At 40.1% G+C, this 25,000-nt stretch overlaps 21 non-coding genes across 21 annotated transcripts; all 21 read left to right on the top strand.

The window, feature by feature from the left end:
• Positions 1 to 540: 540 nt before the first annotated feature.
• TRNAK-CUU (transfer RNA lysine (anticodon CUU)) lies at positions 541 to 613 on the top strand. The gene has a single exon. It is a non-coding gene; the product is annotated as a tRNA-Lys (tRNA).
• Positions 614 to 2,747: 2,134 nt separating this feature from the next.
• Positions 2,748 to 2,820, top strand: TRNAK-CUU (transfer RNA lysine (anticodon CUU)). Its single transcript has one exon. It is a non-coding gene; the product is annotated as a tRNA-Lys (tRNA).
• Positions 2,821 to 2,922: 102 nt separating this feature from the next.
• Positions 2,923 to 2,995, top strand: TRNAM-CAU (transfer RNA methionine (anticodon CAU)). The gene has a single exon. It is a non-coding gene; the product is annotated as a tRNA-Met (tRNA).
• Positions 2,996 to 4,787: 1,792 nt separating this feature from the next.
• Positions 4,788 to 4,860, top strand: TRNAK-CUU (transfer RNA lysine (anticodon CUU)). The gene has a single exon. It is a non-coding gene; the product is annotated as a tRNA-Lys (tRNA).
• Positions 4,861 to 9,778: 4,918 nt separating this feature from the next.
• TRNAK-CUU (transfer RNA lysine (anticodon CUU)) lies at positions 9,779 to 9,851 on the top strand. Its single transcript has one exon. It is a non-coding gene; the product is annotated as a tRNA-Lys (tRNA).
• Positions 9,852 to 11,818: 1,967 nt separating this feature from the next.
• On the top strand, positions 11,819 to 11,891 carry TRNAK-CUU (transfer RNA lysine (anticodon CUU)). The gene has a single exon. It is a non-coding gene; the product is annotated as a tRNA-Lys (tRNA).
• Positions 11,892 to 13,738: 1,847 nt separating this feature from the next.
• On the top strand, positions 13,739 to 13,811 carry TRNAK-CUU (transfer RNA lysine (anticodon CUU)). The gene has a single exon. It is a non-coding gene; the product is annotated as a tRNA-Lys (tRNA).
• Positions 13,812 to 13,913: 102 nt separating this feature from the next.
• On the top strand, positions 13,914 to 13,986 carry TRNAK-CUU (transfer RNA lysine (anticodon CUU)). The gene has a single exon. It is a non-coding gene; the product is annotated as a tRNA-Lys (tRNA).
• A 1,017-nt stretch (positions 13,987 to 15,003) lies between these two features.
• Positions 15,004 to 15,076, top strand: TRNAK-CUU (transfer RNA lysine (anticodon CUU)). The gene has a single exon. It is a non-coding gene; the product is annotated as a tRNA-Lys (tRNA).
• Positions 15,077 to 15,178: 102 nt separating this feature from the next.
• On the top strand, positions 15,179 to 15,251 carry TRNAK-CUU (transfer RNA lysine (anticodon CUU)). Its single transcript has one exon. It is a non-coding gene; the product is annotated as a tRNA-Lys (tRNA).
• A 2,315-nt stretch (positions 15,252 to 17,566) lies between these two features.
• TRNAK-CUU (transfer RNA lysine (anticodon CUU)) lies at positions 17,567 to 17,639 on the top strand. The gene has a single exon. It is a non-coding gene; the product is annotated as a tRNA-Lys (tRNA).
• A 2,288-nt stretch (positions 17,640 to 19,927) lies between these two features.
• On the top strand, positions 19,928 to 20,000 carry TRNAK-CUU (transfer RNA lysine (anticodon CUU)). The gene has a single exon. It is a non-coding gene; the product is annotated as a tRNA-Lys (tRNA).
• Positions 20,001 to 20,102: 102 nt separating this feature from the next.
• Positions 20,103 to 20,175, top strand: TRNAK-CUU (transfer RNA lysine (anticodon CUU)). Its single transcript has one exon. It is a non-coding gene; the product is annotated as a tRNA-Lys (tRNA).
• A 605-nt stretch (positions 20,176 to 20,780) lies between these two features.
• TRNAK-CUU (transfer RNA lysine (anticodon CUU)) lies at positions 20,781 to 20,853 on the top strand. The gene has a single exon. It is a non-coding gene; the product is annotated as a tRNA-Lys (tRNA).
• Positions 20,854 to 21,460: 607 nt separating this feature from the next.
• TRNAK-CUU (transfer RNA lysine (anticodon CUU)) lies at positions 21,461 to 21,533 on the top strand. Its single transcript has one exon. It is a non-coding gene; the product is annotated as a tRNA-Lys (tRNA).
• A 605-nt stretch (positions 21,534 to 22,138) lies between these two features.
• Positions 22,139 to 22,211, top strand: TRNAK-CUU (transfer RNA lysine (anticodon CUU)). Its single transcript has one exon. It is a non-coding gene; the product is annotated as a tRNA-Lys (tRNA).
• Positions 22,212 to 22,686: 475 nt separating this feature from the next.
• Positions 22,687 to 22,759, top strand: TRNAK-CUU (transfer RNA lysine (anticodon CUU)). The gene has a single exon. It is a non-coding gene; the product is annotated as a tRNA-Lys (tRNA).
• A 605-nt stretch (positions 22,760 to 23,364) lies between these two features.
• Positions 23,365 to 23,437, top strand: TRNAK-CUU (transfer RNA lysine (anticodon CUU)). The gene has a single exon. It is a non-coding gene; the product is annotated as a tRNA-Lys (tRNA).
• A 103-nt stretch (positions 23,438 to 23,540) lies between these two features.
• Positions 23,541 to 23,613, top strand: TRNAK-CUU (transfer RNA lysine (anticodon CUU)). Its single transcript has one exon. It is a non-coding gene; the product is annotated as a tRNA-Lys (tRNA).
• Positions 23,614 to 24,396: 783 nt separating this feature from the next.
• Positions 24,397 to 24,469, top strand: TRNAK-CUU (transfer RNA lysine (anticodon CUU)). Its single transcript has one exon. It is a non-coding gene; the product is annotated as a tRNA-Lys (tRNA).
• Positions 24,470 to 24,901: 432 nt separating this feature from the next.
• TRNAK-CUU (transfer RNA lysine (anticodon CUU)) lies at positions 24,902 to 24,974 on the top strand. The gene has a single exon. It is a non-coding gene; the product is annotated as a tRNA-Lys (tRNA).
• Positions 24,975 to 25,000: the final 26 nt, after the last annotated feature.

The following is a 25,000-nucleotide window of genomic DNA, read 5'->3' as shown; positions in this document are numbered from 1 at the left end:
AGGGATAGGGAAGAAAACTATAGGCATCCAAAGGAGCCCGGCTAGCTCAGTTGGTAGAGCATGAGACTCTTAATCTCAGGGTCGTGGGTTTGAGCCCCACGTTGGGCGAAAACAACTAAAATTTTAGTGCTTTTTGACCAAAAAAATAGAAATTGAAAGTCTCTTTACAATATTTGCAATATTTTGATTGTTAACATGCAATATATGAATGCATGTCTGGATGATGTGTAATGGGACAATACCACACCTTAATGTATTCACTGTAAAAGAAAAAGTATGTTTCATCTTACTATAAAATAAAGTGGAGAAAACACAAATAAGACTTTTTTCCACACAGGTTTAATCGGCTATTTCCTGATATTCTTCAATGCGTTCTGATATTGACTGGTAATTGTGTTTGATACTTTCTTAGACTATTTCTGCCTCTGGCTGATGTGTATTTTCTTTCCAAACTCCACCAGAGCCTATGATTACACAGCATCCTATCTGTGGAAAGCGGCTGTGCAGGGATAGGGAAGAAAACTATAGGCATCCAAAGGAGCCCGGCTAGCTCAGTCGGTAGAGCATGAGACTCTTAATCTCAGGGTCGTGGGTTCGAGCCCCACGTTGGGCGAAAACAACTAAAATTGTAGTGCTTTTTGACCAAAAAAATACATCCTATCTGTGGAAAACGGCAGTGCAGGGATAGGGAAGAAAACTATGGGCATCCAAAGGAGCCCGGCTTGCTCAGTCGGTAGCGCATGAGACTCTTAATCTCAGGGTCGTGGGTTCAAGCCCCACGTTGGGCGAAAACAACTAAAATTGTAGTGTTTTTTGACCAAAAAAATAGAAATTGAAAGTCTCTTTACAATATTTGCAATATTTTGATTGTTAACATGCAATATATGAATGCATGTCTGGATGATGTGTAAAGGGGCAATACCACACCTTAATGTATTCACTGTAAAAGAAAAAGTATGTATCATCTTACTATAAAATAAAGTGGAGAAAACACAAATAAGACTTTTTTCCACACAGGTTTAATCGGCTATTTCCTGATATTCTTCAATGCGTTCTGATATTAACTGGTAATTGTGTTTGATACTTTCTTAGACTATTTCTGCCTCTGGCTGATGTGTATTTTCTTTCCAAACTCCACCAGAGCCTATGATTACACAGCATCCTATCTGTGGAAAGCGGCAGTGCAGGGATAGGGAAGGAAACTATAGGCATCCAAAGGAGCCCGGCTAGCTCAGTCGGTAGAGCATGAGACTCTTAATCTCAGGTTCGTGGGTTCGAGCCCCACGTTGGGCCAAAACAACTAAAATTGTAGAGCTTTTTGACCAAAAAAATACATCCTATCTGTGGAAAAGTGCAGGGATAGGGAAGAAAACTATAGGCATCCAAAGGAGCCCGGCTAGCTCAGTCGGTAGAGCATGAGACTCTTAATCTCACGGTCGTGGGTTCGAGCCCCACGTTGGGCGAAAACAACTAAAATTGTAGTGCTGTTTGACCAAAAAAATACATCCTATCTGTGGAAAACGGCAGTGCAGGGATAGGGAAGAAAACTATGGGCATCCAAAGGAGCCCGGCTTGCTCAGTCGGTAGCGCATGAGACTCTTAATCTCAGGGTCGTGGGTTCAAGCCCCACGTTGGGCGAAAACAACTAAATTTGTAGTGCTTTTTGACCAAAAAAATACATCCTATCTGTGGAAAACGGCAGTGCAGGGATAGGGAAGAAAACTATGGGTATCCAAAGGAGCCCGGCTTGCTCAGTCGGTAGCGCATGAGACTCTTAATCTCAGGGTCGTGGGTTCGAGCCCCACGTTGGGCGAAAGCAACTAAAATTTTAGTGCTTTTTGACCAAAAAAATAGAAATTGAAAGTCTCTTTACAATATTTGCAATATTTTGATTGTTAACATGCAATATATGAATGCATGTCTGGATGATGTGTAAAGGGGCAATACCACACCTTAATGTATTCACTGTAAAAGAAAAAGTATGTATCATCTTACTATAAAATAAAGTGGAGAAAACACAAATAAGACTTTTTTCCACACAGGTTTAATCGGCTATTTCCTGATATTCTTCAATGCGTTCTGATATTGACTGGTAATTGTGTTTGATACTTTCTTAGACTATTTCTGCCTCTGGCTGATGTGTATTTTCTTTCCAAACTCCACCAGAGCCTATGATTACACAGCATCCTATCTGTGGAAAACGGCAGTGCAGGGATAGGGAAGAAAACTATAGGCATCCAAAGGAGCCCGGCTAGCTCAGTCGGTAGAGAATGAGACTCTTAATCTCAGGGTCGTGGGTTCGAGTCCCACGTTGGGCGAAAACAACTAAAATTTTAGTGCTTTTTGACCAAAAAAATAGAAATTGAAAGTCTCTTTACAATATTTGCAATATTTTGATTGTTAACATGCAATATATGAATGCATGTCTGGATGATGTGTAATGGGGCAATACCACACCTTAATGTATTCACTGTAAAAGAAAAAGTATGTATCATCTTACTATAAAATAAAGTGGAGAAAACACAAAGACTTTTTTCCACACAGGTTTAATCGGCTATTTCCTGATATTCTTCAATGCGTTCTGATATTGACTGGTAATTGTGTTTGATACTTTCTTAGAATATTTCTGCCTCTGGCTGATGTGTATTTTCTTTCCAAACTCCACCAGAGCCTATGATTACACAGCATCCTATCTGTGGAAAGCGGCTGTGCAGGGATAGGGAAGAAAACTATAGGCATCCAAAGGAGCCCGGCTAGCTCAGTCGGTAGAGCATGAGACTCTTAATCTCAGGGTCGTGGGTTCGAGCCCCACGTTGGGCGAAAACAACTAAAATTGTAGTGCTTTTTGACCAAAAAAATACATCCTATCTGTGGAAAACGGCAGTGCAGGGATAGGGAAGAAAACTATGGGCATCCAAAGGAGCCCGGCTTGCTCAGTCGGTAGCGCATGAGACTCATAATCTCAGGGTCGTGGGTTCAAGCCCCACGTTGGGCGAAAACAACTAAAATTGTAGTGTTTTTTGACCAAAAAAATACATCCTATCTGTGGAAAACGGCAGTGCAGGGATAGGGAAGAAAACTATGGGCATCCAAAGGAGCCCGGCTTGCTCAGTCGGTAGCGCATGAGACTCTTAATCTCAGGGTCGTGGGTTCGAGCCCCACGTTGGGCGAAAACAACTAAAATTTTAGTGCTTTTTGACCAAAAAAATAGAAATTGAAAGTCTCTTTACAATATTTGCAATATTTTGATTGTTAACATGCAATATATGAATGCATGTCTGGATGATGTGTAAAGGGGCATTACCACACCTTAATGTATTCACTGTAAAAGAAAAAGTATGTATCATCTTACTATAAAATAAAGTGGAGAAAACACAAATAAGACTTTTTTCCACACAGGTTTAATCGGCTATTTCCTGATATTCTTCAATGCGTTCTGATATTGACTGGTAATTGTGTTTGATACTTTCTTAGACTATTTCTGCCTCTGGCTGATGTGTATTTTCTTTCCAAACTCCACCAGAGCCTATGATTACACAGCATCCTATCTGTGGAAAACGGCAGTGCAGGGATAGGGAAGAAAACTATAGGCATCCAAAGGAGCCCGGCTAGCTCAGTCGGTAGAGAATGCGACTCTTAATCTCAGGGTCGTGGGTTCGAGTCCCACGTTGGGCGAAAACAACTAAAATTTTAGTGCTTTTTGACCAAAAAAATAGAAATTGAAAGTCTCTTTACAATATTTGCAATATTTTGATTGTTAACATGCAATATATGAATGCATGTCTGGATGATGTGTAATGGGGCAATACCACACCTTAATGTATTCACTGTAAAAGAAAAAGTATGTATCATCTTACTATAAAATAAAGTGGAGAAAACACAAATAAGACTTTTTTCCACACAGGTTTAATCGGCTATTTCCTGATATTCTTCAATGCGTTCTGATATTGACTGGTAATTGTGTTTGATACTTTCTTAGACTATTTCTGCCTCTGGCTGATGTGTATTTTCTTTCCAAACTCCACCAGAGCCTATGATTACACAGCATCCTATCTGTGGAAAGCGGCTGTGCAGGGATAGGGAAGAAAACTATAGGCATCCAAAGGAGCCCGGCTAGCTCAGTCGGTAGAGCATGAGACTCTTAATCTCAGGGTCGTGGGTTCGAGCCCCATGTTGGGCGAAAACAACTAAAATTGTAGTGCTTTTTGACCAAAAAAATACATCCTATCTGTGGAAAACGGCAGTGCAGGGATAGGGAAGAAAACTATGGGCATCCAAAGGAGCCCGGCTTGCTCAGTCGGTAGCGCATGAGACTCTTAATCTCAGGGTCGTGGGTTCAAGACCCACGTTGGGCGAAAACAACTAAAATCTTAGTGCTTTTTGACCAAAAAAATAGAAATTGAAAGTCTCTTTACAACATTTGCAATATTTTGATTGTTAACATGCAATATATGAATGCATGTCTGGATGATGTGTAAAGGGGCAATAGGACACCTTAATGTATTCACTGTAAAAGAAAAAGTATGTATCATCTTACTATAAAATAAAGTGGAGAAAACACAAATAAGACTTTTTTCCACACAGGTTTAATCGGCTATTTCCTGATATTCTTCAATGCGTTCTGATATTGACTGGTAATTGTGTTTGATACTTTCTTAGACTATTTCTGCCTCTGGCTGATGTGTATTTTCTTTCCAAACTCCACCAGAGCCTATGATTACACAGCATCCTATCTGTGGAAAACGGCAGTGCAGGGATAGGGAAGAAAACTATAGGCATCCTAAGGAGCCCGGCTAGCTCAGTTGGTAGAGCATGAGACTCTTAATCTCAGGGTCGTGGGTTCGAGCCCCACGTTGGGCGAAAACAACTAAAATTTTAGTGCTTTTTGACCAAAAAAATAGAAATTGAAAGTCTCTTTACAATATTTGCAATATTTTGATTGTTAACATGCAATATATGAATGCATGTCTGGATGATGTGTAATGGGGCAATACCACACCTTAATGTATTCACTGTAAAAGAAAAAGTATGTTTCATCTTACTATAAAATAAAGTGGAGAAAACACAAATAAGACTTTTTTCCACACAGGTTTAATCGGCTATTTCCTGATATTCTTCAATGCGTTCTGATATTGACTGGTAATTGTGTTTGATACTTTCTTAGACTATTTCTGCCTCTGGCTGATGTGTATTTTCTTTCCAAACTCCACCAGAGCCTATGATTACACAGCATCCTATCTGTGGAAAGCGGCTGTGCAGGGATAGGGAAGAAAACTATAGGCATCCAAAGGAGCCCGGCTAGCTCAGTCGGTAGAGCATGAGACTCTTAATCTCAGGGTCGTGGGTTCAAGCCACACGTAGGCCGAAAACAACTAAAATTGTAGTGCTTTTTGACCAAAAAAATACATCCTATCTGTGGAAACCGGCAGTGCAGGGATAGGGAAGAAAACTATGGGCATCCAAAGGAGCCCGGCTTGCTCAGTCGGTAGTGCATGAGACTCTTAATCTCAGGGTCGTGGGTTCAAGCCCCACGTTGGGCGAAAACAACTAAAATTTTAGTGCTTTTTGACCAAAAAAATAGAAATTGAAAGTCTCTTTACAATATTTGCAATATTTTCATTGTTAACATGCAATATATGAATGCATGTCTGGATGATGTGTAATGGGGCAATACCACACCTTAATGTATTCACTGTAAAAGAAAAAGTTTGTATCATCTTACTATAAAATAAAGTGGAGAAAACACAAATAAGACTTTTTTCCACACAGGTTAAATCGGCTATTTCCTGATATTCTTCAATGCGTTCTGATATTGACTGGTAATTGTGTTTGATACTTTCTTAGACTATTTCTGCCTCTGGCTGATGTGTATTTTCTTTCCAAACTCCACCAGAGCCTATGATTACACAGCATCCTATCTGTGGAAAGCGGCTGTGCAGGGATAGGGAAGAAAACTATAGGCATCCAAAGGAGCCCGGCTAGCTCAGTCGGTAGAGCAGGAGACTCTTAATCTCAGGGTCGTGGGTTCGAGCCACACGTAGGCCGAAAACAACTAAAATTGTAGTGCTTTTTGACCAAAAAAATACATCCTATCTGTGGAAAACGGCAGTGCAGGGATAGGGAAGAAAACTATGGGCATCCAAAGGAGCCCGGCTTGCTCAGTCGGTAGCGCGTGAGACTCTTAATCTCAGGGTCGTGGGTTCGAGCCCCACGTTGGGCGAAAACAACTAAAATTTTAGTGCTTTTTGACCAAAAAAATAGAAATTGAAAGTCTCTTTACAATATTTGCAATATTTTGATTGTTAACATGCAATATATGAATGCATGTCTGGATGATGTGTAAAGGGGCAATACCACACCTTAATGTATTCACTGTAAAAGAAAAAGTATGTATCATCTTACTATAAAATAAAGTGGAGAAAACACAAATAAGACTTTTTTCCACACAGGTTTAATCGGCTATTTCCTGATATTCTTCAATGCGTTCTGATATTGACTGGTAATTGTGTTTGATACTTTCTTAGACTATTTCTGCCTCTGGCTGATGTGTATTTTCTTTCCAAACTCCACCAGAGCCTATGATTACACAGCATCCTATCTGTGGAAAACGGCAGTGCAGGGATAGGGAAGAAAACTATGGGCATCCAAAGGAGCCCGGCTTGCTCAGTCGGTAGCGCATGAGACTCTTAATCTCAGGGTCGTGGGTTCGAGCCCCACGTTGGGCGAAAACAACTAAAATTTTAGTGCTTTTTGACAAAAAAAATAGAAATTGAAAGTCTCTTTCCAATATTTGCAATATTTTGATTGTTAACATGCAATATATGAATGCATGTCTGGATGATGTGTAATGGGGCAATACCACACCTTAATGTATTCACTGTAAAAGAAAAAGTATGTATCATCTTACTATAAAATAAAGTGGAGAAAACACAAATAAGACTTTTTTCCACAAAGGTTTAATCGGCTATTTCCTGATATTCTTCAATGCGTTCTGATATTGACTGGTAATTGTGTTTGATACTTTCTTAGACTATTTCTGCCTCTGGCTGATGTGTATTTTCTTTCCAAACTCCACCAGAGCCTATGATTACACAACATCCTATCTGTGGAAAGCGGCAATGCAGGGATAGGGAAGAAAACTATAGGCATCCAAAGGAGCCCGGCTAGCTCAGTCAGTAGAGCATGAGACTCTTAATCTCAGGGTCGTGGGTTCAAGCCCCACGTTGGGCGAAAACAACTAAAATTTTAGTGCTTTTTGACCAAAAAAATAGAAATTGAAAGTCTCTTTACAATATTTGCAATATTTTGATTGTTAACATGCAATATATGAATGCATGTCTGGATGATGTGTAATGGGGCAATACCACACCTTAAAGTATTCACTGTAAATGAAAAAGTATGTATCATCTTACTATAAAATAAAGTGGAGAAAACACAAATAAGACTTTTTTCCACACAGGTTTAATCGGCTATTTCCTGATATTCTTCAATGCGTTCTGATATTGACTGGTAATTGTGTTTGATACTTTCTTAGATTATTTCTGCCTCTGGCTGATGTGTATTTTCTTTCCAAACTCCACCAGAGCCTATGATTACACAGCATCCTATCTGTGGAAAACGGCAGTGCAGGGATAGGGAAGAAAACTATAGGCATCCAAAGGAGCCCGGCTAGCTGAGTCGGTAGAGCATGAGACTCTTAATCTCAGGGTCGTGGGTTCGAGCCCCACGTTGGGCGAAAACAACTAAACTTGTAGTGCTTTTTGACCAAAAAAATACATCCTATCTGTGTAAAGCGGCAGTGCAGGGATAGGGAAGAAAACGTTGGGCGAAAACAACTAAAATTTTAGTGCTTTTTGACCAAAAAAATAGAAATTGAAAGTCTCTTTACAATATTTTCATTGTTAACATGCAATATATGAATGCATGTCTGGATGATGTGTAATGGGGCAATACCACACCTTAATGTATTCACTGTAAAAGAAAAAGTATGCATCATCTTACTATAAAATAAAGTGGAGAAAACACAAATAAGACTTTTTTCCACACAGGTTTAATCGGCTATTTCCTGATATTCTTCAATGCGTTCTGATATTGACTGGTAATTGTGTTTGATACTTTCTTAGACTATTTCTGCCTCTGGCTGATGTGTATTTTCTTTCCAAACTCCACCAGAGCCTATGATTACACAGCATCCTATCTGTGGAAAGCGGCAGTGCAGGGATAGGGAAGGAAACTATAGGCATCCAAAGGAGCCCGGCTAGCTCAGTCGGTAGAGCATGAGACTCTTAATCTCAGGTTCGTGGGTTCGAGCCCCACGTTGGGCCAAAACAACTAAAATTGTAGAGCTTTTTGACCAAAAAAATACATCCTATCTGTGGAAAAGTGCAGGGATAGGGAAGAAAACTATAGGCATCCAAAGGAGCCCGGCTAGCTCAGTCGGTAGAGCATGAGACTCTTAATCTCACGGTCGTGGGTTCGAGCCCCACGTTGGGCGAAAACAACTAAAATTGTAGTGCTTTTTGACCAAAAAAATACATCCTATCTGTGGAAAACGGCAGTGCAGGGATAGGGAAGAAAACTATGGGCATCCAAAGGAGCCCGGCTTGCTCAGTCGGTAGCGCATGAGACTCTTAATCTCAGGGTCGTGGGTTCAAGCCCCACGTTGGGCGAAAACAACTAAATTTGTAGTGCTTTTTGACCAAAAAAATACATCCTATCTGTGGAAAACGGCAGTGCAGGGATAGGGAAGAAAACTATGGGTATCCAAAGGAGCCCGGCTTGCTCAGTCGGTAGCGCATGAGACTCTTAATCTCAGGGTCGTGGGTTCGAGCCCCACGTTGGGCGAAAGCAACTAAAATTTTAGTGCTTTTTGACCAAAAAAATAGAAATTGAAAGTCTCTTTACAATATTTGCAATATTTTGATTGTTAACATGCAATATATGAATGCATGTCTGGATGATGTGTAAAGGGGCAATACCACACCTTAATGTATTCACTGTAAAAGAAAAAGTATGTATCATCTTACTATAAAATAAAGTGGAGAAAACACAAATAAGACTTTTTTCCACACAGGTTTAATCGGCTATTTCCTGATATTCTTCAATGCGTTCTGATATTGACTGGTAATTGTGTTTGATACTTTCTTAGACTATTTCTGCCTCTGGCTGATGTGTATTTTCTTTCCAAACTCCACCAGAGCCTATGATTACACAGCATCCTATCTGTGGAAAACGGCAGTGCAGGGATAGGGAAGAAAACTATAGGCATCCAAAGGAGCCCGGCTAGCTCAGTCGGTAGAGAATGAGACTCTTAATCTCAGGGTCGTGGGTTCGAGTCCCACGTTGGGCGAAAACAACTAAAATTTTAGTGCTTTTTGACCAAAAAAATAGAAATTGAAAGTCTCTTTACAATATTTGCAATATTTTGATTGTTAACATGCAATATATGAATGCATGTCTGGATGATGTGTAATGGGGCAATACCACACCTTAATGTATTCACTGTAAAAGAAAAAGTATGTATCATCTTACTATAAAATAAAGTGGAGAAAACACAAAGAGTTTTTTCCACACAGGTTTAATCGGCTATTTCCTGATATTCTTCAATGCGTTCTGATATTGACTGGTAATTGTGTTTGATACTTTCTTAGAATATTTCTGCCTCTGGCTGATGTGTATTTTCTTTCCAAACTCCACCAGAGCCTATGATTACACAGCATCCTATCTGTGGAAAGCGGCTGTGCAGGGATAGGGAAGAAAACTATAGGCATCCAAAGGAGCCCGGCTAGCTCAGTCGGTAGAGCATGAGACTCTTAATCTCAGGGTCGTGGGTTCGAGCCCCACGTTGGGCGAAAACAACTAAAATTGTAGTGCTTTTTGACCAAAAAAATACATCCTATCTGTGGAAAACGGCAGTGCAGGGATAGGGAAGAAAACTATGGGCATCCAAAGGAGCCCGGCTTGCTCAGTCGGTAGCGCATGAGACTCTTAATCTCAGGGTCGTGGGTTCAAGCCCCACGTTGGGCGAAAACAACTAAAATTGTAGTGTTTTTTGACCAAAAAAATACATCCTATCTGTGGAAAACGGCAGTGCAGGGATAGGGAAGAAAACTATGGGCATCCAAAGGAGCCCGGCTTGCTCAGTCGGTAGCGCATGAGACTCTTAATCTCAGGGTCGTGGGTTCGAGCCCCACGTTGGGCGAAAACAACTAAAATTTTAGTGCTTTTTGACCAAAAAAATAGAAATTGAAAGTCTCTTTACAATATTTGCAATATTTTGATTGTTAACATGCAATATATGAATGCATGTCTGGATGATGTGTAAAGGGGCATTACCACACCTTAATGTATTCACTGTAAAAGAAAAAGTATGTATCATCTTACTATAAAATAAAGTGGAGAAAACACAAATAAGACTTTTTTCCACACAGGTTTAATCGGCTATTTCCTGATATTCTTCAATGCGTTCTGATATTGACTGGTAATTGTGTTTGATACTTTCTTAGACTATTTCTGCCTCTGGCTGATGTGTATTTTCTTTCCAAACTCCACCAGAGCCTATGATTACACAGCATCCTATCTGTGGAAAACGGCAGTGCAGGGATAGGGAAGAAAACTATAGGCATCCAAAGGAGCCCGGCTAGCTCAGTCGGTAGAGAATGCAACTCTTAATCTCAGGGTCGTGGGTTCGAGTCCCACGTTGGGCGAAAACAACTAAAATTTTAGTGCTTTTTGACCAAAAAAATAGAAATTGAAAGTCTCTTTACAATATTTGCAATATTTTGATTGTTAACATGCAATATATGAATGCATGTCTGGATGATGTGTAATGGGGCAATACCACACCTTAATGTATTCACTGTAAAAGAAAAAGTATGTATCATCTTACTATAAAATAAAGTGGAGAAAACACAAATAAGACTTTTTTCCACACAGGTTTAATCGGCTATTTCCTGATATTCTTCAATGCGTTCTGATATTGACTGGTAATTGTGTTTGATACTTTCTTAGACTATTTCTGCCTCTGGCTGATGTGTATTTTCTTTCCAAACTCCACCAGAGCCTATGATTACACAGCATCCTATCTGTGGAAAGCGGCTGTGCAGGGATAGGGAAGAAAACTATAGGCATCCAAAGGAGCCCGGCTAGCTCAGTCGGTAGAGCATGAGACTCTTAATCTCAGGGTCGTGGGTTCGAGCCCCATGTTGGGCGAAAACAACTAAAATTGTAGTGCTTTTTGACCAAAAAAATACATCCTATCTGTGGAAAACGGCAGTGCAGGGATAGGGAAGAAAACTATGGGCATCCAAAGGAGCCCGGCTTGCTCAGTCGGTAGCGCATGAGACTCTTAATCTCAGGGTCGTGGGTTCAAGACCCACGTTGGGCGAAAACAACTAAAATCTTAGTGCTTTTTGACCAAAAAAATAGAAATTGAAAGTCTCTTTACAACATTTGCAATATTTTGATTGTTAACATGCAATATATGAATGCATGTCTGGATGATGTGTAAAGGGGCAATAGGACACCTTAATGTATTCACTGTAAAAGAAAAAGTATGTATCATCTTACTATAAAATAAAGTGGAGAAAACACAAATAAGACTTTTTTCCACACAGGTTTAATCGGCTATTTCCTGATATTCTTCAATGCGTTCTGATATTGACTGGTAATTGTGTTTGATACTTTCTTAGACTATTTCTGCCTCTGGCTGATGTGTATTTTCTTTCCAAACTCCACCAGAGCCTATGATTACACAGCATCCTATCTGTGGAAAACGGCAGTGCAGGGATAGGGAAGAAAACTATAGGCATCCTAAGGAGCCCGGCTAGCTCAGTTGGTAGAGCATGAGACTCTTAATCTCAGGGTCGTGGGTTCGAGCCCCACGTTGGGCGAAAACAACTAAAATTTTAGTGCTTTTTGACCAAAAAAATAGAAATTGAAAGTCTCTTTACAATATTTGCAATATTTTGATTGTTAACATGCAATATATGAATGCATGTCTGGATGATGTGTAATGGGGCAATACCACACCTTAATGTATTCACTGTAAAAGAAAAAGTATGTTTCATCTTACTATAAAATAAAGTGGAGAAAACACAAATAAGACTTTTTTCCACACAGGTTTAATCGGCTATTTCCTGATATTCTTCAATGCGTTCTGATATTGACTGGTAATTGTGTTTGATACTTTCTTAGACTATTTCTGCCTCTGGCTGATGTGTATTTTCTTTCCAAACTCCACCAGAGCCTATGATTACACAGCATCCTATCTGTGGAAAGCGGCTGTGCAGGGATAGGGAAGAAAACTATAGGCATCCAAAGGAGCCCGGCTAGCTCAGTCGGTAGAGCATGAGACTCTTAATCTCAGGGTCGTGGGTTCAAGCCACACGTAGGCCGAAAACAACTAAAATTGTAGTGCTTTTTGACCAAAAAAATACATCCTATCTGTGGAAACCGGCAGTGCAGGGATAGGGAAGAAAACTATGGGCATCCAAAGGAGCCCGGCTTGCTCAGTCGGTAGCGCATGAGACTCTTAATCTCAGGGTCGTGGGTTCAAGCCCCACGTTGGGCGAAAACAACTAAAATTTTAGTGCTTTTTGACCAAAAAAATAGAAATTGAAAGTCTCTTTACAATATTTGCAATATTTTCATTGTTAACATGCAATACCACACCTTAATGTATTCACTGTAAAAGAAAAAGTATGTATCATCTTACCATAAAATAAAGTGGAGAAAACACAAATAAGACTTTTTTCCACACAGGTTTAATCGGCTATTTCCTGATATTCTTCAATGCGTTCTGATATTGACTGGTAATTGTGTTTGATACTTTCTTAGACTATTTCTGCCTCTGGCTGATGTGTATTTTCTTTCCAAACTCCACCAGAGCCTATGATTACACAACATCCTATCTGTGGAAAGCGGCAATGCAGGGATAGGGAAGAAAACTAGAGGCATCCAAAGGAGCCCGGCTAGCTCAGTCAGTAGACCATGAGACTCTTAATCTCAGGGTCGTGGGTTCGAGCCCCACGTTGGGCGAAAACAACTAAAATTGTAGTGCTTTTTGACGAAAAAAACACATCCTATCTGTGGAAAACGGCAGTGCAGGGATAGGGAAGAAAACTATAGGCATCCAAAGGAGCCCGGCTAGCTCAGTCGGTAGAGCATGAGACTCTTAATCTCAGGGTTGTGGGTTCAAGCCCCACCTTGGGCGAAAACAACTAAAATTGTAGTGCTTTTTGACCAAAAAAATACATCCTATCTGTGGAAAGCGGCAGTGCAGGGATAGGGAAGAAAACGTTGGGCGAAAACAACTAACATTTTAGTGCTTTTTGACCAAAAAAATAGAAATTGAAAGTCTCTTTACAATTTTTGCAATATTTTGATTGTTAACATGCAATATATGAATGCATGTCTGGATGATGTGTAATGGGGCAATACCACACCTTAATGTATTCACTGTAAAAGAAAAAGTATGTATCATCTTACTATAAAATAAAGTGGAGAAAACACAAATAAGACTTTTTTCCACACAGGTTTAATCGGCTATTTCCTGATATTCTTCAATGCGTTCTGATATTGACTGGTAATTGTGTTTGATACTTTCTTAGACTATTTCTGCCTCTGGCTGATGTGTATTTTCTTTCCAAACTCCACCAGAGCCTATGATTACACAGCATCCTATCTGTGGAAAACGGCAGTGCAGGGATAGGGAAGAAAACTATAGGCATCCAAAGGAGCCCGGCTAGCTCAGTCGGTAGAGCATGAGACTCTTAATCTCAGGGTCGTGGGTTCGAGCCCCACGTTGGGCGAAAACAACTAAAATTGTAGTGCTTTTTGACAAAAAAAATACATCCTATCTGTGGAAAACGGCAGTGCAGGGATAGGGAAGAAAACTATAGGCGTCCAAAGGAGCCCGGCTAGCTCAGTCGGTAGAGCATGAGACTCTTAATCTCAGGGTCGTGGGTTCGAGCCCCACGTTGGGCGAAAACAACTAAAATTGTAGTGCTTTTTGACCAAGAAAATACATCCTATCTGTGGAAAGCGGCAGTGCAGGGATAGGGAAGAAAACGTTGGGCGAAAACAACTAAAATTTTAGTGCTTTTTGACCAAAAAAATAGAAATTGAAAGTCTCTTTACAATATTTGCAATATTTTGATTGTTAACATGCGATATATGAATGCATGTCTGGATGATGTGTAATGGGGCAATACCATACCTTAATGTATTCACTGTAAAAGAAAAAGTATGTATCATCTTACTATAAAATAAAGTGGAGAAAACACAAATAAGACTTTTTTCCACACAGGTTTAATCGGCTATTTCCTGATATTCTTCAATGCATTCTGATATTGACTGGTAATTGTGTTTGATACTTTCTTAGACTATTTCTGCCTCTGGCTGATGTGTATTTTCTTTCCAAACTCCACCAGAGCCTATGATTACACAGCATCCTATCTGTGGAAAACGGCAGTGCAGGGATAGGGAAGAAAACTATAGGCATCAAAAGGAGCCCGGCTAGCTCAGTCGGTAGAGCATGAGACTCTTAATCTCAGGGTCGTGGGTTGGGCGAAAACAACTAAAATTGTAGTGCTTTTTGACCAAAAAAATAGAAATTGAAAGTCTCTTTACAATATTTGCAATATTTTCATTGTTAACATGCAATATATGAATGCATGTCTGGATGATGTGTAATGGGCCAATACCATACCTTAATGTATTCATTGTAAAATAAAAAGTATGTATCATCTTATTATAAAATAAATTGGAGAAAACACAAATAAGACTTTTTTTCACACAGGTTCAGTCAGCTATTTCCTGATATTCTTCAAAGCGTTCTGATATTGACTGGTAATTGTGTTTGATACTTTCTTAGACTATTTCTGCCTCTGGCTGATGTGTATTTTCTTTCCAAACTCCACCAGAGCCTATGATTACACAGCATCCTATCTGTGGAAAGCGGCAATGCAGGGATAGGGAAGAAAACTATAGGCATCCAAAGGAGCCCGGCTAGCTCAGTCGGTAGAGCATGAGACTCTTAATCTCAGGGTCGTGGGTTCGAGCCCCACGTTGGGCGGAAACAACTAAAATTGTAGTGCTTTTTGACCAAAAAAATACATCCTATCTGTGGAAAACGGCAGTGCAGGGATAGGGAAGAAAACTATAGGCATCCAAAGGAGCCCGGCTAGCTCAGTCGGTAGAGCATGAGACTCTTAATCTCAGGGTCGTGGGTTCGAGCCCCACGTTGGGCGAAAACAACTAAAATTGTACTGCTGTTTGACCAAAAAAATACATGCTATCTGTGGAAAGCGGCAGTGCAGGGATAGGGAAGAAAACGTTGGGCAAAAACAACTAAAATTTTAGTGCTTTTTGACCAAAAAAATAGAAATTGAAAGTCTCTTTACAATATTTGCAATATTTTGATTGTTAACATGCAATATATGAATGCATGTCTGGATGATGTGTAATGGGGCAATACCATACCTTAATGTATTCACTGTAAAAGAAAAAGTATGTATCATCTTATTATAAAATAAAGTGGAGAAAACACAAATAAGACTTTTTTTCACACAGGTTCAGTCAGCTATTTCCTGATATTCTTCAAAGCGTTCTGATATTGACTGGTAATTGTGTTTGATACTTTCTTAGACTATTTCTGCCTCTGGCTGATGTGTATTTTCTTTCCAAACTCCACCAGAGCCTATGATTACACAGCATCCTATCTGTGGAAAACGGCAGTGCAGGGATAGGGAAGAAAACAATAGGCATCCAAAGGAGCCCAGCTAGCTCAGTCGGTAGAGCATGAGACTCTTAATCTCAGGGTCGTGGGTTCGAGCCCCACCTTGGGCGAAAACAACTAAAATTGTAGTGCTTTTTGACCAAAAAAATACATCCTATCTGTGGAAAGCGGCAGTGCAGGGATAGGGAAGAAAACTATAGGCATCCAAAGGAGCCCGGCTAGCTCAGTCGGTAGAGCATGAGACTCTTAATCTCAGGGTCGTGGGTTCGAGCCTCACGTTGGGCGAAAACAACTAAAATTGTAGTGCTTTTTGACCAAAAAAATACATCCTATCTGTGGAAAGCGGCAGTGCAGGGATAGGGAAGAAAACGTTGGGCGAAAACAACTAAAATTTTAGTGCTTTTTGACCAAAAAAATACATCCTATCTGTGGAAAACGGCAGTGCAGGGATAGGGAAGAAAACTATAGGCATCCAAAGGAGCCCGGCTAGCTCAGTCGGTAGAGCATGAGACTCTTAATCTCAGGGTTGTGGGTTCGAGCCCCACGTTGGGCGAAAACAACTAAAATTTTAGTGCTTTTTGACCAAAAAAATAGAAATTGAAAGTCTCTTTACAATATTTGCAATATTTTGATTGTTAACATGCAATATATGAATGCATGTCTGGATGATGTGTAATGGGGCAATACCACACCTTAATGTATTCACTGTAAAAGAAAAAGTATGTATCATCTTACTATAAAATAAAGTGGAGAAAACACAAATAAGACTTTTTTCCACAAAGGTTTAATCGGCTATTTCCTGATATTCTTCAATGCGTTCTGATATTGACTGGTAATTGTGTTTGATACTTTCTTAGACTATTTCTGCCTCTGGCTGATGTGTATTTTCTTTCCAAACTCCACCAGAGCCTATGATTACACAGCATACTATCTGTGGAAAACGGCAGTGCAGGGATAGGGAAGAAAACTATAGGCATCCAAAGGAGCCCGGCTAGCTCAGTCGGTAGAGCATGAGACTCTTAATCTCAGGGTCGTGGGTTGGGCGAAAACAACTAAAATTGTAGCGCTTTTTGACCAAAAAAATAGAAATTGAAAGTCTCTTTACAATATTTGCAATATTTTCATTGTTAACATGCAATATATGAATGCATGTCTGGATGATGTGTAATGGGGCAATACCATACCTTAATGTATTCATTGTAAAATAAAAAGTATGTATCATCTTATTATAAAATAAAGTGGAGAAAACACAAATAAGACTTTTTTTCACACAGGTTCAGTCAGCTATTTCCTGATATTCTTCAAAGCGTTCTGATATTGACTGGTAATTGTGTTTGATACTTTCTTAGACTATTTCTGCCTCTGGCTGATGTGTATTTTCTTTCCAAACTCCACCAGAGCCTATGATTACACAGCATCCTATCTGTGGAAAGCGGCAATGCAGGGATAGGGAAGAAAACTATAGGCATCCAAAGGAGCCCGGCTAGCGCAGTCGGTAGAGCATGAGACTCTTAATCTCAGGGTCGTGGGTTCGAGCCCCACGTTGGGCGAAAACAACTAAAATTGTAGTGCTTTTTAAACAAAAAAATACATCCTATCTGTGGAAAACGGCAGTGCAGGGATAGGGAAGAAAACTATAGGCATCCAAAGGAGCCTGGCTAGCTCAGTCGGTAGAGCATGAGACTCTTAATCTCAGGGTCGTGGGTTCGAGCCCCACGTTGGGCGAAAACAACTAAAATTGTAGTGCTTTTTGACCAAAAAAATACATCCTATCTGTGGAAAACGGCAGTGCAGGGATAGGGAAGAAAACTATAGGCATCTAAAGGAGCCCGGCTAGCTCAGTCGGTAGAGCATGAGACTCTTAATCTCAGGGTCGTGGGTTCGAGCCCCACGTTGGGCGAAAACAACTAAAATTTTAGTGCTTTTTGACCAAAAAAATAGAAATTGAAAGTCTCTTTGCAATATTTTCATTGTTAACATGCAATATATGAATGCATGTCTGGATGATGTGTAATGGGGCAATACCACACCTTAATGTATTCACTGTAAAAGAAAAAGTATGTATCATCTTACTATAAAATAAAGTGGAGAAAACACAAATAAGACTTTTTTCCACACAGGTTTAATCGGCTATTTCCTGATATTCTTCAATGCGTTCTGATATTGACTGGTAATTGTGTTTGATACTTTCTTAGACTATTTCTGCCTCTGGCTGATGTGTATTTTCTTTCCAAACTCCACCAGAGCCTATGATTACACAGCATCCTATCTGTGGAAAGCGGCAGTCCAGGGATAGGGAAGAAAACTATAGGCATCCAAAGGAGCCCGGCTAGCTCAGTCGGTAGAGCATGAGACTCTTAATCTCAGTGTCGTGGGTTCGAGCCCCACGTTGGGCGAAAACAAATAAAATTGTAGTGCTTTTTGACCAAAAAAATAGAAATTGAAAGTCTCTTTACAATATTTGCAATATTTTGATTGTTAACATGCAATATATGAATGCATGTCTGGATGATGTGTAATGGGGCAATACCACACCTTAATGTATTCACTGTAAAAGAAAAAGTATGTATCATCTTACTATAAAATAAAGTGGAGAAAACACAAATAAGACTTTTTTCCACACAGGTTTAATCGGCTATTTCCTGATATTCTTCAATGCGTTCTGATATTGACTGGTAATTGTGTTTGATACTTTCTTAGACTATTTCTGCCTCTGGCTGATGTGTATTTTCTTTCCAAACTCCACCAGAGCCTATGATTACACAGCATCCTATCTGTGGAAAACGGAAGTGCAGGGATAGGGAAGAAAACTATAGGCATCCAAAGGAGCCCGGCTAGCTCAGTCGGTAGAGCATGAGACTCTTAATCTCAGGGTCGTGGGTTCGAGCCCCATGTTGGGCGAAAACAACTAAAATTGTAGTGCTTTTTGACCAAAAAAATACATCCTATCTGTGGAAACCGGCAGTGCAGGGATAGGGAAGAAAACTATGGGCATCCAAAGGAGCCTGGCTTGCTCAGTTGGTAGCGCATGAGACTCTTAATCTCAGGGTCGTGGGTTCGAACCCCACGTTGGGCGAAAACAACTACAATTTTAGTGCTTTTTGACCAAAAAAATAGAAATTGAAAGTCTCTTTACAATATTTGCAATATTTTGATTGTTAACATGCAATATATGAATGCATGTCTGGATGATGTGTAATGGGGCAATACCACACCTTAATGTATTCACTGTAAAAGAAAAAGTATGTATCATCTTACTATAAAATAAAGTGGAGAAAACACAAATAAGACTTTTTTCCACACAGGTTTAATCGGCTATTTCCTGATATTCTTCAATGCGTTCTGATATTGACTGGTAATTGTGTTTGATACTTTCTTAGACTATTTCTGCCTCTGGCTGATGTGTATTTTCTTTCCAAACTCCACCAGAGCCTATGATTACACAGCATCCTATCTGTGGAAAGCGGCAGTGCAGGGATAGGGAAGAAAACTATAGGCATCCAAAGGAGCCCGGCTAGCTCAGTCGGTAGAGCATGAGACTCTTCATCTCAGGGTCGTGGGTTCGAGCCCCACCTTGAGCTAAAACAACTAAAATTGTAGTGCTTTTTGACCAAAAAAATACATCCTATCTGTGGGAAACGGCAGTGCAGGGATAGGGAAGAAAACTATGGGCATCCAAAGGAGCCCGGCTTGCTCAGTCGGTAGCGCATGAGACTCTTAATCTCAGGGTCGTGGGTTCGAGCCCCACGTTGGGCGAAAACAACTAAAATTGTAGTGCTTTTTGACCAAAAAAATAGAAATTGAAAGTCTCTTTACAATATTTGCAATATTTTCATTGTTAACATGCAATATATGAATGCATGTCTGGATGATGTGTAATGGGGCAATACCACACCTTAATGTATTCACTGTAAAAGAAAAAGTATGTATCATCTTACTATAAAATAAAGTGGAGAAAACACAAATAAGACTTTTTTCCACACAGGTTTAATCGGCTATTTCCTGATATTCTTCAATGTGTTCTGATATTGACTGGTAATTGTGTTTGATACTTTCTTAGACTATTTCTGCCTCTGGCTGATGTGTATTTTCTTTCCAAACTCCACCAGAGCCTATGATTACACAGCATCCTATCTGTGGAAAGCGGCTGTGCAGGGATAGGGAAGAAAACTATAGGCATCCAAAGGAGCCCGGCTAGCTCAGTCGGTAGAGCATGAGACTCTTAATCTCAGGGTCGTGGGTTCGAGCCCCACGTTGGGCGAAAACAACTAAAATTGTAGTGCTTTTTGACCCAAAAAATACATCCTATCTGTGGAAAACGGCAGTGCAGGGATAGGGAAGAAAACTATAGGCATCCAAAGGAGCCCGGCTAGCTCAGTCGGTAGAGCATGAGACTCTTAATCTCAGGGTCGTGGGTTCGAGCCCCACGTTGGGCGAAAACAACTAAAATTTTAGTGCTTTTTGACCAAAAAAATAGAAATTGAAAGTCTCTTTACAATATTTGCAATATTTTCAGTTAACATGCAATATATGAATGCATGTCTGGATGATGTGTAATGGGGCAATACCACACCTTAATGTATTCACTGTAAAAGAAAAAGTATGTATCATCTTACTATAAAATAAAGTGGAGAAAACACAAATAAGACTTTTTTCCACACAGGTTAAATCGGCTATTTCCTGATATTCTTCAATGCGTTCTGATATTGACTGGTAATTGTGTTTGATACTTTCTTAGACTATTTCTGCCTCTGGCTGATGTGTATTTTCTTTCCAAAATCCACCAGAGCCTATGATTACACAGCATCCTATCTGTGGAAAACGGCAGTGCAGGGATAGGGAAGAAAACTATAGGCATCCAAAGGAGCCCGGCTAGCTCAGTCGGTAGAGCATGAGACTCTAAATCTCAGGGTCGTGGGTTCGAGCCCCACATTGGGCGAAAACAACTAAAATTTTAGTGCTTTTGGACCAAAAAAATACATCCTATCTGTGGAAAACGGCAGTGCAGGGATAGGGAAGAAAACTATAGGCATCCAAAGGAGCCCGGCTAGCTCAGTCGGTAGAGCATGAGACTCTTAATCTCAGGGTCGTGGGTTCGAGCCCCACGTTGGGCGAAAACAACTAAAATTGTAGTGCATTTTGACCAAAAAAATACATCCTATCTGTGGAAAACGGCAGTGCAGGGATAGGGAAGAAAACTATGGGCATCCAAAGGAGCCTGGCTTGCTCAGTCGGTAGCGCATGAGACTCTTAATCTCAGGGTCGTGGGTTCGAGCCCCACGTTGGGCGAAAACAACTAAAATTTTAGTGCTTTTTGACCAATAAAATAGAAATTGAAAGTCTCTTTACAATATTTGCAATATTTTGATTGTTAACATGCAATATATGAATGCATGTCTGGATGATGTGTAATGGGGCAATACCACACCTTAATGTATTCACTGTAAAAGAAAAAGTATGTATCATCTTACTATAAAATAATGTGGAGAAAACACAAATAAGACTTTTTTCCACACAGGTTTAATCGGCTATTTCCTGATATTCTTCAATGCGTTCTGATATTGACTGGTAATTGTGTTTGATACTTTCTTAGACTATTTCTGCCTCTGGCTGATGTGTATTTTCTTTCCAAACTCCACCAGAGCCTATGATTACACAGCATCCTATCTGTGGAAAGCGGCAGTGCAGGGATAGGGAAGAAAACTATAGGCATCCAAAGGAGCCCGGCTAGCTCAGTCGGTAGAGCATGAGACTCTTAATCTCAGGGTCGTGGGTTCGAGCCCCACGTTGGGCGAAAACAACTAAAATGTTAGTGCTTTTTGACCAAAAAAATAGAAATTGAAAGTCTCTTTACAATATTTGCAATATTTTCAGTTAACATGCAATATATGAATGCATGTCTGGATGATGTGTAATGGGGCAATACCACACCTTAATGTATTCACTGTAAAAGAAAAAGTATGTATCATCTTACTATAAAATAAAGTGGAGAAAACACAAATAAGACTTTTTTCCACAAAGGTTAAATCGGCTATTTCCTGATATTCTTCAATGCGTTCTGATATTGACTGGTAATTGTGTTTGATACTTTCTTAGACTATTTCTGCCTCTGGCTGATGTGTATTTTCTTTCCAAAATCCACCAGAGCCTATGATTACACAGCATCCTATCTGTGGAAAACGGCAGTGCAGGGATAGGGAAGAAAACTATAAGCATCCAAAGGAGCCCGGCTAGCTCAGTCGGTAGAGCATGAGACTCTAAATCTCAGGGTCGTGGGTTCAAGCCCCACATTGGGCGAAAACAACTAAAATTTTAGTGCTTTTGGACCAAAAAAATAAATCCTATCTGTGGAAAACGGCAGTGCAGGGATAGGGAAGAAAACTATAGGCATCCAAAGGAGCCCGGCTAGCTCAGTCGGTAGAGCATGAGACTCTTAATCTCAGGGTCGTGGGTTCGAGCCCCACGTTGGGCGAAAAACAACTAAAATTGTAGTGCTTTTTGACCCACGTTGGGCGAAAACAACTAAAATTTTAGTGCTTTTTGACCAATAAAATAGAAATTGAAAGTCTCTTTACAATATTTGCAATATTTTGATTGTTAACATGCAATATATGAATGCATGTCTGGATGATGTGTAATGGGGCAATACCACACCTTAATGTATTCACTGTAAAAGAAAAAGTATGTATCATCTTACTATAAAATAATGTGGAGAAAACACAAATAAGACTTTTTTCCACACAGGTTTAATCGGCTATTTCCTGATATTCTTCAATGCGTTCTGATATTGACTGGTAATTGTGTTTGATACTTTCTTAGACTATTTCTGCCTCTGGCTGATGTGTATTTTCTTTCCAAACTCCACCAGAGCCTATGATTACACAGCATCCTATCTGTGGAAAGCGGCAGTGCAGGGATAGGGAAGAAAACTATAGGCATCCAAAGGAGCCCGGCTAGCTCAGTCGGTAGAGCATGAGACTCTTAATCTCAGGGTCGTGGGTTCGAGCCCCACGTTGGGCGAAAACAACTAAAATGTTAGTGCTTTTTGACCAAAAAAATAGAAATTGAAAGTCTCTTTACAATATTTGCAATATTTTCAGTTAACATGCAATATATGAATGCATGTCTGGATGATGTGTAATGGGGCAATACCACACCTTAATGTATTCACTGTAAAAGAAAAAGTATGTATCATCTTACTATAAAATAAAGTGGAGAAAACACAAATAAGACTTTTTTCCACAAAGGTTAAATCGGCTATTTCCTGATATTCTTCAATGCGTTCTGATATTGACTGGTAATTGTGTTTGATACTTTCTTAGACTATTTCTGCCTCTGGCTGATGTGTATTTTCTTTCCAAAATCCACCAGAGCCTATGATTACACAGCATCCTATCTGTGGAAAACGGCAGTGCAGGGATAGGGAAGAAAACTATAAGCATCCAAAGGAGCCCGGCTAGCTCAGTCGGTAGAGCATGAGACTCTAAATCTCAGGGTCGTGGGTTCGAGCCCCACATTGGGCGAAAACAACTAAAATTTTAGTGCTTTTGGACCAAAAAAATAAATCCTATCTGTGGAAAACGGCAGTGCAGGGATAGGGAAGAAAACTATAGGCATCCAAAGGAGCCCGGCTAGCTCAGTCGGTAGAGCATGAGACTCTTAATCTCAGGGTCGTGGGTTCGAGCCCCACGTTGGGCGAAAAACAACTAAAATTGTAGTGCTTTTTGACCCAAAAAATACATCCTATCTGTGGAAAACGGCAGTGCAGGGATAGGGAAGAAAACTATAGGCATCCAAAGGAGCCCGGCTAGCTCAGTCGGTAGAGCATGAGACTCTTAATCTCAGGGTCGTGGGTTCGAGCCCCACGTTGGGCGAAAACAACTAAAATTGTAGTACTTTTTGACCAAAAAAATACATCCTATCTGTGGAAAACGGCAGTGCAGGGATAGGGAAGAAAACTATAGGCATCCAAAGGAGCCCGGCTAGCTCAGTCGGTAGCGCATGAGACTCTTAATCTCAGGGTCGTGGGTTCGAGCCCCACGTTGGGCGAAAACAACTAAAATTGTAGTGCATTTTGACCAAAAAAATACATCCTATCTGTGGAAACCGGCAGTGCAGGGATAGGGAAGAAAACTATGGGCATCCAAAGAAGCCCAGCTTGCTCAGTCGGTAGCGCATGAGACTCTTAATCTCAGGGTCGTGGGTTCGAGCCCCACGTTGGGCGAAAACAACTAAAATTTTAGTGCTTTTATGACCAAAAAAATAGAAATTGAAAGTCTCTTTACAATATTTGCAATATTTTGATTGTTAACATGCAATATATGAATGCATGTCTGGATGATGTGTAATGGGGCAATACCACACCTTAATGTATTCACTGTAAAAGAAAAAGTATGTATCATCTTACTATAAAATAAAGTGGAGAAAACACAAATAAGACTTTTTTCCACACAGGTTTAATCGGCTATTTCCTGATATTCTTCAATGCGTTCTGATATTGACTGGTAATTGTGTTTGATACTTTCTTAGACTATTTCTGCCTCTGGCTGATGTGTATTTTCTTTCCAAACTCCACTAGAGCCTATGATTACACAGCATCCTATCTGTGGAAAACGGAAGTGCAGGGATAGGGAAGAAAACTATAGGCATCCAAAGGAGCCCGGCTAGCTCAGTCGGTAGAGCATGAGACTCTTAATCTCAGGGTCGTGGGTTCGAGCCCCACGTTGGGCGAAAACAACTAAAATTTTAGTGCTTTTTGACCAAAAAAATAGAAATTGAAAGTCTCTTTACAATATTTGCAATATTTTGATTGTTAACATGCAATATATGAATGCATGTCTGGATGATGTGTAATGGGGCAATACCACACCTTAATGTATTCACTGTAAAAGAAAAAGTATGTATCATCTTACTATAAAATAAAGTGGAGAAAACACAAATAAGACTTTTTTCCACACAGGTTTAATCGGCTATTTCCTGATATTCTTCAATGCGTTCTGATATTGACTGGTAATTGTGTTTGATACTTTCTTAGACTATTTCTGCCTCTGGCTGATGTGTATTTTCTTTCCAAACTCCACCAGAGCCTATGATTACACAGCATCCTATCTGTGGAAAGCGGCAGTGCAGGGATAGGGAAGAAAACTATAGGCATCCAAAGGAGCCCGGCTAGCTCAGTCGGTAGAGCATGAGACTCTTAATCTCAGGGCCGTGGGTTCGAGCCCCACGTTGGGCGAAAACAACTAAAATGTTAGTGCTTTT

Source organism: Ambystoma mexicanum, chromosome 4q (assembly GCF_040938575.1).
Source record: "Ambystoma mexicanum isolate Mex_15411 chromosome 4q, UKY_AmexF1_1, whole genome shotgun sequence".
In the NCBI taxonomy this organism is placed as follows: Eukaryota; Metazoa; Chordata; class Amphibia; order Caudata; family Ambystomatidae; genus Ambystoma; species Ambystoma mexicanum.
The sequence above is the reverse complement of the archived record's forward strand: the minus strand, read 5'-3'. Positions and strand labels throughout refer to the sequence as shown.